This window comes from Carettochelys insculpta, chromosome 14, assembly GCF_033958435.1.
Source record: "Carettochelys insculpta isolate YL-2023 chromosome 14, ASM3395843v1, whole genome shotgun sequence".
In the NCBI taxonomy this organism is placed as follows: domain Eukaryota; kingdom Metazoa; phylum Chordata; order Testudines; family Carettochelyidae; genus Carettochelys; species Carettochelys insculpta.
In genome coordinates, this window is record NC_134150.1 from 31,814,458 (window position 1) to 31,828,180 (window position 13,723).

Genomic DNA, 13,723 nt, shown 5'->3' on the forward strand with positions numbered 1-13,723 from the left:
AAATAAAATTGTTTTAATTTCTTAACTCTAAGAAATTAAATCAAATCTTTTTCTATATTCACTAATAATGAAAACACATATATATGGTGTAGGCTTTCAGATGAAGATCAAGTAAAAATTGAGAACTCCTGGGAGTCTGCAAAGCAACTGTAATGGCAAGAATTAGTAAACTGAATGGGTTTTAAGGCCAGAATTTGAATTATTTTTGTGATGATCTTGTTTCTATGATGCACCATAAAATACTATCAGGAATGCTTTACTAAAAGTGAAACTTGAACCAAAGCCAAAAGTGCATGAAGTTCTCTCATTCATAACTTCATTTATTCACGGTTGAAATATACTCACAGCCTTTTGTCACATAAAAGCAATGTGGCAAGAATACATACAATACTACATTCCTGAAAATCATAGTGGATAGAAAAAAGTCGAAGAAATTTAATTACTTGGCTGAAAACGAAAGTCCTGGCACACTGATGCAGTTAAAAAAATGGAAAGAAATATCATGCAATAAAGAAATTAGTTCAGCTAATTTCACAGTGTGGCAAAATGTGGCTGTCGTAAAAATAGAGGTCAATGGAAATGTAGTTTAGCAGTTTATAATTACCCCCTTGCTTGTTGATCAATTTTACATTTCTTTTATGGTTCTGTGAATCATGCTATGACAGGAAAAGTGTATGGCTGGCATAAATAATACCCATTACACAAAGGAAGGACAGGAAGAAATAAAAACTTTATGCAAAAGCATGAAGATAGCATAAAAATTCCGTACAATTATCTCTGCCACACCATGAAAGTGATTACTGTCCTGGTGGAGGTCAGTAAAATGAAGCTTTAAAACAGAGTGTCCAGGCTGTAAATTACAGTTTTGAATTATACAACTGAATCAATTTTGTCTATAAGAAAAGACAATAAAAAATAAAATTTATACATCTGATCATTCCTTCTATTAACTCTTACAAATTTCCTGTGTTTAGAACACTTAAGTAAGGATGTTTGGCTAATCAATGGATTTCATGGATCCTTGTGACAAGAAGAGAGGAGAAAATAAATTCCTTGGAATTAAACCAGTGGGGCTTTTTTGTGCCAGTACTTGCTGGTGCTGAGTACCAGCACCTCAGCAGCCTCAGCCGGGAGATTGGCTCGCAGAGGAGTGCGGGGGAGCTGGTTGAGTACTGGCTCCTCTTTTTTTACAAAAAAAATCCCACACTAATTAAAACTATGACTACTTTGCACAAGAAGAGTTTTGTAAGGACAAGGTCAGCTCACTGGTAGCCAACTTATAGTTCCCTTCAAAGTATCTTTACTCATAGAACAGAAATTTAAATTCTAAACATACTTTTTTTCTGTAGTAAACCTGAAAGGGAGAGTTTTAGACCTTGAATATTTTCAAACAGATGATTACAGAATGATACAAGTCAGTGTTCAACTGTTATTTTGCCTATTTTTCCACTTAATTTATGTTGTCATCTTTCTTCCAATAGCTACATATAAAGCTGCAAGAGTCTTTAGTGCAGCAAGAGGATTCCAAGCATTAGTAGCTCACAGGTGCCAAAGCGTGATGTATGAAGTTTCTGAGGTACCCAAATAAAACCATTTCTCTTCATCTGCACGTTTTAGCTGAGAGCACTAATCTGTGTATAAAGTAAGTGAATTTAGGGCAGATTGAGAGCTCCACAGGCTTCAGATCCCTCTCTCTCTCTCTTTTTTTTTTTTCTTCACTGAATAGGTGTGGGGTGAGCAGCCATATACAGCTCTCTCATCTCTTAACTCTGAGCAAGACTAATCAGTGGAAGTTATGGTGGGGACAAGGAGGCATGAGAACATGATTGAACAAAAACTGCAAGTTCACTATGACAGCATTTGCATGCCACTCTATTCATTTCCGGAGAACAATCACGTTAGCACATTTTAACTCCGAATAGTGTTTGTATAATGCCAACAGCCCCAGTCATCTGCATACATACATACATATATATACACAGGCGTGTATGTACATACATGCTCCTTTACTCTCTGAAGAGCTGAACATTCACAGAAACAGCATTTAATGTCCATGGGAGATGGACTTGCTCGCCGTCTCTGGAAATCAGAGCCAGGGCATGCAAACATCAAAGGATCCAAAATCAGAGATTACACATGAAAACGTCCTATAGAACTCAGATTCAATCAGGCAGTACTAGCCATGAATTGCAAAAGCTGAGTGCTCTGAGCATTAGTTCATGAACAATCCTCAGGCTGAAATACTTTCTCATAAATCATTTACCAAATGATTTTGAATATCAAATACATTTGTAAAAAATCAAAACCTGTCCACTAGTGATTTATGAACAGAAGAAGAGAATACATTTGTCAGACAAACTATTTGCTATGAATAGTTCATCCAGCTTCTCTGGAATACAATAGTGTTAAGTGTGTGGTATTTTCTATTAAGAAAAAGAATAGAGCAAATGTGTCTCCAGGCAAAATATCAAGGTATTATAAAATCTTCTTCTCAAATCCCAAAGAAGAGTCTGTCTGGATGTGCATTTCTTATATAGTTGGCTCACTATTTTAGATCCCCCTCCCCCATCTGCAAGCGTGTATGCATGTTCCTTAAGTCCACAGTTGGATAAGCACTAACATTAGCACAGAAAGGTGTGTGTCCAGTGGCTTCATGCATAGCTATTAGAATGCACACAGTTGAAATCAAGCTGTCTAAAAGTGTTTTGTACGCTGCAACATCGGCATGCAGACCTTTTCAGCTCATAAATATTAATTGATCAACCTTGTATAAACAGGTGCGTGGATGCACAAAGTTGTGTATACAGACGTGTAAACAAGGTTGAGGTGCCACCGAAAATCATCTTTTGTTACATTTTGGACTGGTATTGACAATGTAAGTCTGGACTGTTAATTATGATACACAAACATCCTACAATTATTAATCTGTTAAGAACTGTTCAGTATTTGCCTTTAAGAAGGCAGAGAGTCAAGGAAAGTGTGACATGAATGTATTTGCTTAAACTGGTTTTAATGCATTTTGTTAGAAACTCATATTGTGTATGTGGGAAAGTTAAAAGATAATTCAGTAGACTTTGTTAAATTATTTCATGCTACCGTTGTCAGTGTGACTTACTTATGATGGTACATCATGTTGAGAGCAAGACTGCACTAGCTGTCAAATCAAAACCAGACCTTTTAATATTCACACAAGTGCTGTCAATACTATTATTCTTGATGTAAAGACCTATAAAGGCAATTTTTATTTCTCTTCATTAAAGTAACAACTAGAAGAGTGTCAAGTTTCCTCAAAGATCTACAATCTTGACACACAGCACATCAGAGAGTCTGGTTATTTACACATTCAAAACTCTCCTTGTTTTGCTTTCAGACAAGGTGTTTTCTTCACATACCCGTGGCAGGTTGACAGACAGACATGCACTTGGAGTGAATGCTAAAATTAAAATGCTTAGCATACTTTTTGAACTGTATAAGGCCAGTTCCAGGGAGGATTCTGAGGATGAAAAGCCTCAAGATTTGGATTGGATCCTCATGTTTATTAACATTTGGAAATAAGGAAACAAATCTACTTTGTTGGTATGAAACAAAACAGCAGAAATGTAGTACTTTAAAGACTAATCAAACTATTTATTTGGTGATGAGCCCTCATGGGACAGACCTACCCCATCAGACCAATCCCACCTCCAGTAGGTTCAGCCAGGTGAAAAGGAAATGGGTAGGCACAGAGCTTTAAATATGGCAGCACACAATAGCCATTGGGGCTAAGTGGAATAGGATAAGGTATTAGTCTGCTCCAGATTTTTTTTCAGTGATAGATGTAAGGAGTTAGCCTTGCAGAGTTTTGGAGTCTGTATTTCGAGATGGGAAACAGATTTTCCATCAAAACTCAAATTGTATTACAAAAAGCATGGAAAGGTAAAGAGAGGAGCAGTGGTTTATCTTTAGACCTAGACAGTGCTGACAGTGCTTTTTTTGTTTAAAAAAAAAAAGGAGGAGCCAGTACTCAACTAGCTCCCCCTCCCCCCACAGCCAATCCCATGGTTGGGGCTGCCAAGGTGTCGGTGCTCAGTACCAGCAAGTACCAGCAAAATAAATAAAATAAAATAAGTAAAATAAATAAAAGCACTGGAACTGGATATGTCTTCAATAGTAGGACAGTCCAAGGGATGGGATCATATTTATGAAGGAGCCATAGGTATTTTAGTAGGTAGCACCCTTCTGTGTGAATTAGTCCTACACTGACACTGATGTACTTGGAAGAAATTGTCCATCTTTACTGAATTATCAACAGTCTTTCCTACAGCACAGCACTGATTTGGTACAAAGTGCTTGGCACTTAACTATCATAACAATACAAATATGCAGGTTTCAGTACTGCACATACTATTTTGAAAATCTGATCTTCCTCAAAACTGTTATTTCTGTGCACAGGACTGAAAGCCAGGACCAATTGCATTCCAGTTCTGGCTCTGACAATAACTTACACTTTGACCTTTGGCATGTCACAATGTCTGTGCCTGTCTCCATTTATCCATCAGTTAAAAGGGAATGATCATACTCCTCACTCACGACCATTGTGAAGATTAGTTTATATGTGTAAATTGCTTTGAAGGTATAAAGTACTAATATAACTTCTCTGTATGACTTCAATTGCTAAGCTAAGGGAACATTTTCTAGCTGTGACTTGAAAAGACTTATTTACAATTTATGCTGAAAAGTATAGAAGTTGTTCATCATCCATGACTCATACATTAAAGCTGCATTGTTCTTTTCAGTGTTGTAATAGAGGCTAAACCCAGTGCTCATGATTATCTTCTATCCAGCTTTGCCCTTCGAAGTGTGAAGGATGAGTATTAGTCTCAGTGGAGCCCAGACTACAGACATTCTTCTAGTTATGTTAGGCACTTTGCTCACATTAATTAGGAGAAAATGTTTGAACCATTTCTAATAAATCAAATTTCTAATGTCTGTAGGAGCTTGCCCATCTTCTTGAGCACTGCTTCATTTCAGTGCTTCCTGGAGCCCTGTATTCTCCATGCTTAAAATGTACCTTAGGATTGAGCGGATAAAGGATGAAGTGGATATCAGTTCTAAATAAAAAGAAGATTAATAGTTGGAAAATCAACATACCAATGATGCAGTGCTAATTCCACTCACTTGGGCTTGCTGAAATCCTCTCGTGAGCGTAGGAAGATAATGCTCATTTATGGAGTTCTGCATGAGAAGCCTCTTTTGGACAAAAAGAAGCAATGGTGTTTTTCTCATAATAGTGTTTGCGTTTTGTATTGCAGTCTTGCTGGCCTCAGACATATCCAAGTGTTATTTGTAGAAATAACAAAGAAACAACTACTGAAAAACTGCCGCTGCATATTCTGAAATATATTTCTTAGTTTATTTTAAGCATCTGAAAAATTATTGGATATTCAACAGACAAACATTGGAGCAAACACAGGGTCCTCCATTCAGAAAAGGATCAAAAATTACCTACCAGTACCAGTGTTCTCTCTAGGTTTTTTTCCACAACTGGGCGGAATAAATTTTGTTATGTGCACCCAGAATGTGCACCACCAATAGAAACACATGCCCACTGTGGGAGGCTATGGACACTCCGCTAATCAGCTGGGTGGTACCTGAATCTCTCCTGGGTGGTCACCCAAGCACACAGCTTACAGAGAACACTATCCAGAATCATATTTGGTCTTATCTAGAAATACATGTTGTTTCCTTCATTGTGGATACAGTTTAAAGATGATAAATGCTTCATTGACCTGATGATTACTGGGTCCTGTGAGTCATCTGAGATCCACAATTTGATCATTAGTATAAATACTAGTCATTCTAAATAATTCAATCCCTTTGCTGATTGGGGCTTCCACTGGTGCCTCAGGTGGAAAGGACAGGGTTGAGGGTAGCCTTCCTTACCAGCCCATCAGCACTGCCTGCAGTGCACTACACAGGGCTCTAGCTGTGATTTAAAGGGCCCGGGAGCAATGGCCACTGCTGCTGCCACACTTGCAGCAGTGATGGCCAGGAGCCCCAGGCCCTTTTGTCCCGTTTCATATGTAGATTATGCTCTTGCACTGGCACTTGCTCAGAATAGGAACAAAATATTCTTGATTGATGTTTATGGGAAATTAATGTCTTTGCAAGCACAGCTGAAGCAAGCCCAATTTATAGGCTGAATGAAGGACACGTTTCGTAGACAGACACACACACACCCCATCAACCCAGCTCTATTAAAAGCTTATTAAAAACTCCCATTTTGTGGCCGTGATGGTCCCATTTCCAAACCTCATCCTTAGCTGCCCCTATGTCTCAGTTCACTTCTTGCTTACATGGAGTATCTGAATTATAGCCAAAGTAAGGCTGATTATTTGAAGGTATAGTTATGACCATTTCCCATTGTTGCCATATATATTTACTTTATTGCATAAACACTTGCTTTATGCCATATATGCTCTCCCACAATGAGTGCACTTCATGTGCTGGCAGCAGCTTTACTAGGCAGTAGAGCATTGACAGTTTGATAATGAAACATGATTTCTCTAGTACGGTATGATATTTAAACACATTTGGCATAGTCATTAGGACATTTTTGTGCATAATACCAGCATGTGAGGTCCAGCTGATGGTTAAAAACACTGCAGATTTAACTGACTTGACAACCTATTCATCACAATCAAGATTTTATTTTTTAAAAAATATCTTGCTGGAATCCTTAGAGGAGGCTTGATTAAGGATGTTGTGAAATACCGTATACAAGAGCAAATCTGCTAATCAACAAGAGGTGCTTCATCATGCACTCTTGTTCCAACCAGTATTTATTTGGATCAGTCACTCTCTCTGCCTCAATTTGATGATGCTATCTATGCTAATAGAAATGTTGCATTTCCAAGATATTACTTGTGATGTGCCTGGATGCATATATAATAGGAAATACTGCAGAGTGTGTGCATTCCGACTGCCATTAGCCAAAGAAAACTACTCAGCTGAGGATAATTCAGAATGAGGAAGTATCATGAGTTATACAAGTACCACGGTTGTGTGTGTCTGAACTTTGCTTCTTGTGTTGCTGTTACACATTCACACCAGGAGCATTTGTACATCTACACTACAGCAATCTTTCAAAAGAAGTTCTTCTGGAAGAGATCTTCCAAAAAAACTTCTTTTGAAAGATCAAACATCCAAACACAAAAAGAGCCTATCTAAAGATCAATCTACTCTTTCTTCAGAGAGCGTACACACAGCCTTTGCTCTTTTGAAAGAATGGGCCAGGGATAAAAAAATCTGGTGCCATGAGGACTGTTCTTTTGAAAAAAGGGCCCCCAGGGCATCCACACACATTTTTTTCTGAAAAAATCTTTCAGAAAAACATGTTCCTCCTCCTCTGGGAGAAGAAGAGGACCTCCAGAAAAAATGCTGCTGTCTTTCAATTTCAGATAAAAAGAGTGCATTTTGTGTGTAGACGATCCATGGGTTCTTTCAGAAAAGACCCATATTTTTTTAAAGAATTTGCTCGTGTAGACACAGCCCAACTGTTCTCGAAATGTGTGACAGTATGGGATGACTTCTGAAAGCTAGTAACAGTCCATGTAAGCAACACAATACTGCATACAACTAAGTACCTTAACATTGTCTCAGTGCCTCTCATGGAAGTGGTGTTATTAAGCTGGTGTTGACAGGCAGCTATGTCAATAGGAATGAAATTTTAATGTAGATACTTCCATCGTTAAGTTGACATAAGTCACCCAATTCTGTAATGTAGACCAGACCATAGTCTACCGAGGCACAGTAAGATTTGGTACTAATACTTGGCAAAAATCAAGCATTTATTTTCAATTCTATTTGAATTAAGGCCAGGTTTACACTATGGGGAAAAAATCAATTTAATACACACAACTGCAGCTAGATGTATTGCTTAGCTGAAGTCGACATATTGTAAATGACTATTCCAGCTGTCCCCACTGTGGGAGGCCAACAGGAAAAATTCTCCTGTCAACTTCTCATACTTCGCACAAGTGCGAGGAGTACCGGAGTCAGCAGTGGAGCCCTGATGGTTCAATTTAGTATGGCTTCACTGAGCACACTAAATCGAACCCCAGAAGATCACCACCACAGTGTCAATCTTCTGGTAAGCACAGATGTACCCTAATATGGGAACTCAGAAGTGGCTGGGTGTTTACTGTGTGTATAGAGGACTCAGGCCTCCCAATACTGGTGTAAAAGACACAATTTAATGGCCACCGTATATGCTGCCCAGCAACCCCCCCGATCTATGCCCAGCCTGGACCACCACAGGAACAACTCCTTCCTCAGAGTTACATATACTGGGTAGGGCTCTATTGTGCTCCCATTGTGCCTCCCCCTGGCATGTTTGGCAACTCTCCCTTGCAGCTGGGCCTGGGCAGGGAGCAGGAGGAGCCGCTTCTCACACTGGTTGAAGCTGCCTGCTCTGGGTCACTGTTCTGTGCAATGCATCAGCTGCCTGAGAGCCACACTGGGGCAGTGTCTCTCTCTGCTCTCTGCCAGAGCTCAGCTTAACTTGACAGAGAGCGGCGCCAGGTGAGCTGGCGTTCCCATTTCCTTCCAGCATGTTTCCAGTTTGTTGTCGATTGAGCCATGCTGTGTCATGTCTCTCTATAGCTCTAATAATTAGTGCTTCTTTTTAATTAGCAGGCTCTTTCAGAAAAACGTATACATCTCATTTGGTTTTTCTCATAGAGACCCAGGAGGTTCATGCCAGAGACAGCGCAGTGGGGCCTGGCCAGTGGGTGTGGCCCAAGGTGACACATTGACAGCAGAGTTCAGCCAGTGGGCAGCAAATATTATAGTCAAATGGAGCACGGGTCTCTGAAGGTGTGGGACCCAGACAACTGCCTTCCTCACCTTGCCCTCAGGCCGGGCCTGGTTCATGCACTTCCTTAGGATTGCTAGAGCAAGAGGAAGTTACATGGCTATTTGAACACATGGGTCCAGATCCCTATATGGAGTAAACTGACAAAGCTCCAGTGAAGCCAACAGAGACTTGCTGATTTACAATAATGGAAGATCATGTCCATTGTTACCTTCTGGAAAGATGACTAGAACTTTACACGTAATAGAAAGTGATACCTTCTGTCAGACATATGGAAATAAAGTCAGGAGACTTTTGTAGAATGGTTAGAAAACTTTTCCCTAAGAACAGAACTGAGTATTATTATTATTATTTTATTTATTAAATAGAAATGTTAAATTACTACAATTTCTGCTTTTCTCCCACCGTGATTCAACCCTACATGACTGGCCTGGGAGATAATCTGTTCCCACACAGAGATCAACTCCCACTCACCTTTGCATTGGCTCCCGTTACAACCATGGAAGGGAAATAAGGGTCTATATAGGATTATGGGAATGTATTGCTTCTTTTAAACATCCTGATTTAATAGATCTCAAAATGCACTTCATATTTGGTGAGTCACCAGTTTAAATTACTTCTAGTTGCTTGTATACTTTTATCATGAGAGTGAAATAAATTCCAAATATAAGTAGATTTATATTAGATTCTGTGGAAAAACAAGTCCACAAACAGGTGTCAGAACAGGGCTTATCTTCTCCACTATTGATTCTAGTTCCTTGCTTGTAATACATTGACTGCTAAAGTTAGAGTTGCTTTGCTCATAACTGAATGGTTGAAATATCCTTACAACAGATAAGTATTGCATACAATACTTGGCAGCATATGATCTGAATAACTTTTTGTCATTTTGGTTTCTGTATGATGTGTATTTTAGAACTGAGTCTCACAAGAGAAGGGGAAGTTTTCTATCAATGGAGTAGCAGTCTAGTGAAGTCACATTAAAAAAGTTTGATATGTTAGAAAGAAATTGCTTCCCAAAATAAAGGGTAACCCACTCCAAGTATCAATCAAGTACTTCTGGAGGACTTAGTTAACTATCTTACAACTGTTTAGTTATAGTACTAGCATTTTTTTTCTGTTTCATTTTTGTGATTTCAAATGAACATTGCAGCTTACCATCAATTCAGGTCTCAGAACACAAGACAGTGTTCATATCTGCAGAAACCGGTTACTGTAATATTCTTAACTGGGGCATAAATATATAGTATCCAGTCCATTATCTTCACCCCTCGTTAGCTGAATGCAATGGCAAAACAACAAAGAGAGGGACATGCTATAACCGGGATCAGCAACATTTCCAAGGCAGAGTGCCGAAATTTGACCTTTTGGCCTCTATGTATGGTCCAAATGTTGATGATACCTTTTAAAGCCATTAATAGTCTTACTTACAATAGCTTCATTAATAAATGAATTAAGATGCAGAGCTGTACTGTGTAGGTGGTGGCTGGTAGCATTAGCTGGTCTTTTGTTAATCCACAGGCAGGCTGGCTTTGAGCAAGTTCCCAGCTACATGGGGGAGGAGAGTGGGGCTGAGCTCCTGCCTTGCATACCAATGAAAATAGACTTGCGTTTTCTTGTCACTCTTGTCACCTGCCGGGGCTTGCTGGCCCCTGTGCTATAAAAGATTATATACTGTTGGTTTGTTATTTTATTCTACCCAACCCTGTTTGTCCCTTTTGTCCATTTGCTGCACCCTGTCCAACCCTTAAGACCTCATGCAAAACCCATTGAAGTCACTGTAAGGCTTTACAATGAGTTCAGTATGCCTTTGGACCAAGCCCTTGGGCTCTCAATTCTTGGGATTCAGTAGTCTGCAGGGATGGAGGGAAGGGGGTCTTCTCCATTTCTTGTGCCTAACGCAGTGCAATCATTGATTGGGTTCTCAAGGCACCAAAATATACAAATAATAGAAGAGAACAAGAAGGTCAAAATCCATCTTAACACGTCCTTCCCATTGCCTCAGTTCTCTCTCTCTCGTTTCCTCTCTCTCTTTTGCTCTCTCTCTGTCTCACACACACACGTACACCCCCACACCTTTATGAAACAGTCTTATGTAACAGTGAATTATAACATTTCTACTGCTGAGATAGAATTTTCTATTACATTTGTTTTAAATATTCTATACAGATGACACATTTTCCTTTCAGTTCAATAGATCTGTAGAGGAATGTGGAATCACATTTAATTTCTTTAGACCACCATTGATTTTATTCCTTAACACTTGTATATCAGTTAATAACAAGCCACTGTCCCCAAGTATTGATCTTTAAATTTTATATCATCTCTAAATTTTGCAGGTATTATGGGTACAGGATAATAAAGGGCTTACTTCAAAGAAGATAATTGATAGGTTCTACCACAACCCTTCAGAAATTAGGAACCAACTCAATTAAAACAAGTGACCTGTTTCCAGCTGGAGGCTGAGAAAGGATGTACACTTTGATTTCCATCATCATTCCCCAGGAAACAAACTAGCATGAAAATAAAGCTGAGCCCTTAACCATGTTACTCTAAAAATATCTATGCCTGGTTACCTGTGCAGTAGCACAAATGCCAAATGAGATTTGCAACATGACAGTGCTGGTGGTTTGGGAAGGAAAGTTGATGAAGAGAGAATTATTCATTCCTATGAGGCCCATAAAATTAAAAACTCTAGAAATAACATATATACCTTGCAATTAGTTATAGGATTAAGCAGATATTCCCACCCTTATGAAAAAAAGTCCTACAACATGATTTAATAAATAAAGGATAATCTTTTGGAGATCAGATGAGAGAATTTAATAGTGAATTATAGCCTTCCTAAAGCAACCTCTACAAAATTATAATATTTTCCTTTATTAAGTATATGAAGGGCTTTAAGGAATAAATTCATAATTTGGGTCCTGTTTGCTTCATACCTGTGAAATCTTATAGGACTTTTCTGAAAGGGCACATCTGTGCTGTACACAATAAAAACAACCTGTACTTAAGAAAAGGGTGCATCACTAGTTAGCACACTAGCCTAGGATTTTTGAGAGACAGACTCAATGTTCTGCTGTGCCACAAACATTTTCAGTGGCCTTTGGAATGTCACTTAGTCTCCCTGTGCTTCAGCTCTCTTTAAAATTGAGATAATACCCCTACGTTACCTCACAGGGATATTGTGAGGTGTCCTTGCTATGACAGTACCTAAGCTAGACAGAAATTGTCCTATTACTGTTGTTTAGCAAAAACAATTTTTCAACTTTTCAAAACCAGGTATGTTTTATCACCTCAGCTGTTATCTTCATGAGGATTGTGAGAGCGAGTGGTGGCTACCTACACCATTATACTATGAGACAATTCCCGTTGCTTATGAATGGCAAGCAGAAGACCTAGATGACAAATCACAAAAAAGATTGTGTAGCAGGAACATCTGTCTCCTTGGCAGATGCAGTTATGACAGCAGCTTTGACGCTGCCTATGGAGTTGTCACATGTTTAAGCTACCAAGAGACTGTCTTGGCTTTTTTGTGCTTCTAGATGCCATAGTCTATTAAATACTTTTAGATTCATGTGAACTTTTCCACTGTGCATAAGCCCTTATTTTAAAAATATGGACTGAACATTTTCCTTTTCATGTGGAGAGGAGTATTTGGTCTCAAAGAAAATGCTGTAAATGCCTGAAAAAAGTTGCTGAAAAATAATGCACATTAAGCAAAGCAAAATATTCAGGCTTTCAATTTTTTTCTTTTAGAAGAATTGGTAACCCAAAGTTGGTTTGGTTTTTTTTTTTAGGTTTCAAACTCCCACTAGTACTCAGCACTTTCTGAAAATTAGACCCCTTCACATGTGTCTCCAAATGTTTTCCCCCATAACTAAGACCAGTCAGCTTCAAAAATTTAGACCACTTTGATTTTACAGCTGCAGTCTGTTACTGTGGTTAAACTAATAGGTTCCAAATAATTAAATAAAGCAGAAGGTCATTGAAATTGCTTTTTTAAAGCATGAAAGAAGGTACTGTGAGGCTAAGCCTGACTATTAAGGTTCCTGCTGCAATGAATAAATGTGACATTGTTTCAGAAGCAATTCATATGAGTAGATATTGTTTGATTTGTCAGAAATGACTTAGTGGTACACCACAAAGTTTCTGCATGGAAGATTTGATGCTTTAAATGCTTTTGGACAGAACCCTTGAAAGGTATTTTTTATTTGTGTCTTTTATCAAATGTGCTATTGTATACAGGTTTGAAGAGTGAATTTATCTTCCTAATGGACAAGATTTTGTTCAGAAGCTTTCATATCCTTTTTGTTTGTTAGTCTGTCAATCTCTCTGTTTAAATGCAGAATCCACAAAGGAAAAATAAAATGACTAGCTGTTCCTGTTAACATTTCCCAAATGGACATCGTCCATGCCAAATTTCCTCCTGAAATGTATGCCCACGGCTCCCAATGGCTTATGTAGGTGTGTGCACACCTAATGGCAGAAATTTGCAATTAAGGTTTAAATTTTGAAAACCACATTAATTAGTAAATGTATATTAATATTACTAATATTTTATTTTCACTAGAGCATAAAATCTTGGTAGCGTTAACACTTTGGTGGTTTGTTAGTGTGACTAAGCATCTGAAAGTTCAGGTGAAGATCCTAAACTGATGAACACTGTCCTAGCTTTGGTGTCAACTAAGCTAGAACAATCAACATCAAAAATAGGACATCGACATCAATAATCAACAAGAGGATCTGGCCCCCGATGCATAGCTGAGTTAAATCCTGTCAATCTGTGTAAATGAGACTTAAATTTCTCCTGCTGAGTTTTCACGGTGGGCATAGTCTTCTCCAGAATAAAACATCCAAACATTTCAG

At 38.6% G+C, this 13,723-nt stretch overlaps 1 long non-coding RNA gene across 1 annotated transcript in view; it reads left to right on the forward strand.

The window, feature by feature from the left end:
- Window positions 1-2,872, forward strand: part of LOC142020833 (uncharacterized) — a 167,027-nt gene extending 164,155 nt beyond the window's left edge. Inside the window, exon 4 of the long non-coding RNA XR_012647513.1 lies at window positions 2,778-2,872. This is a non-coding gene — a long non-coding RNA (uncharacterized LOC142020833). The remainder of the gene's footprint in view (window positions 1-2,777) is intronic.
- Window positions 2,873-13,723: the final 10,851 nt, after the last annotated feature.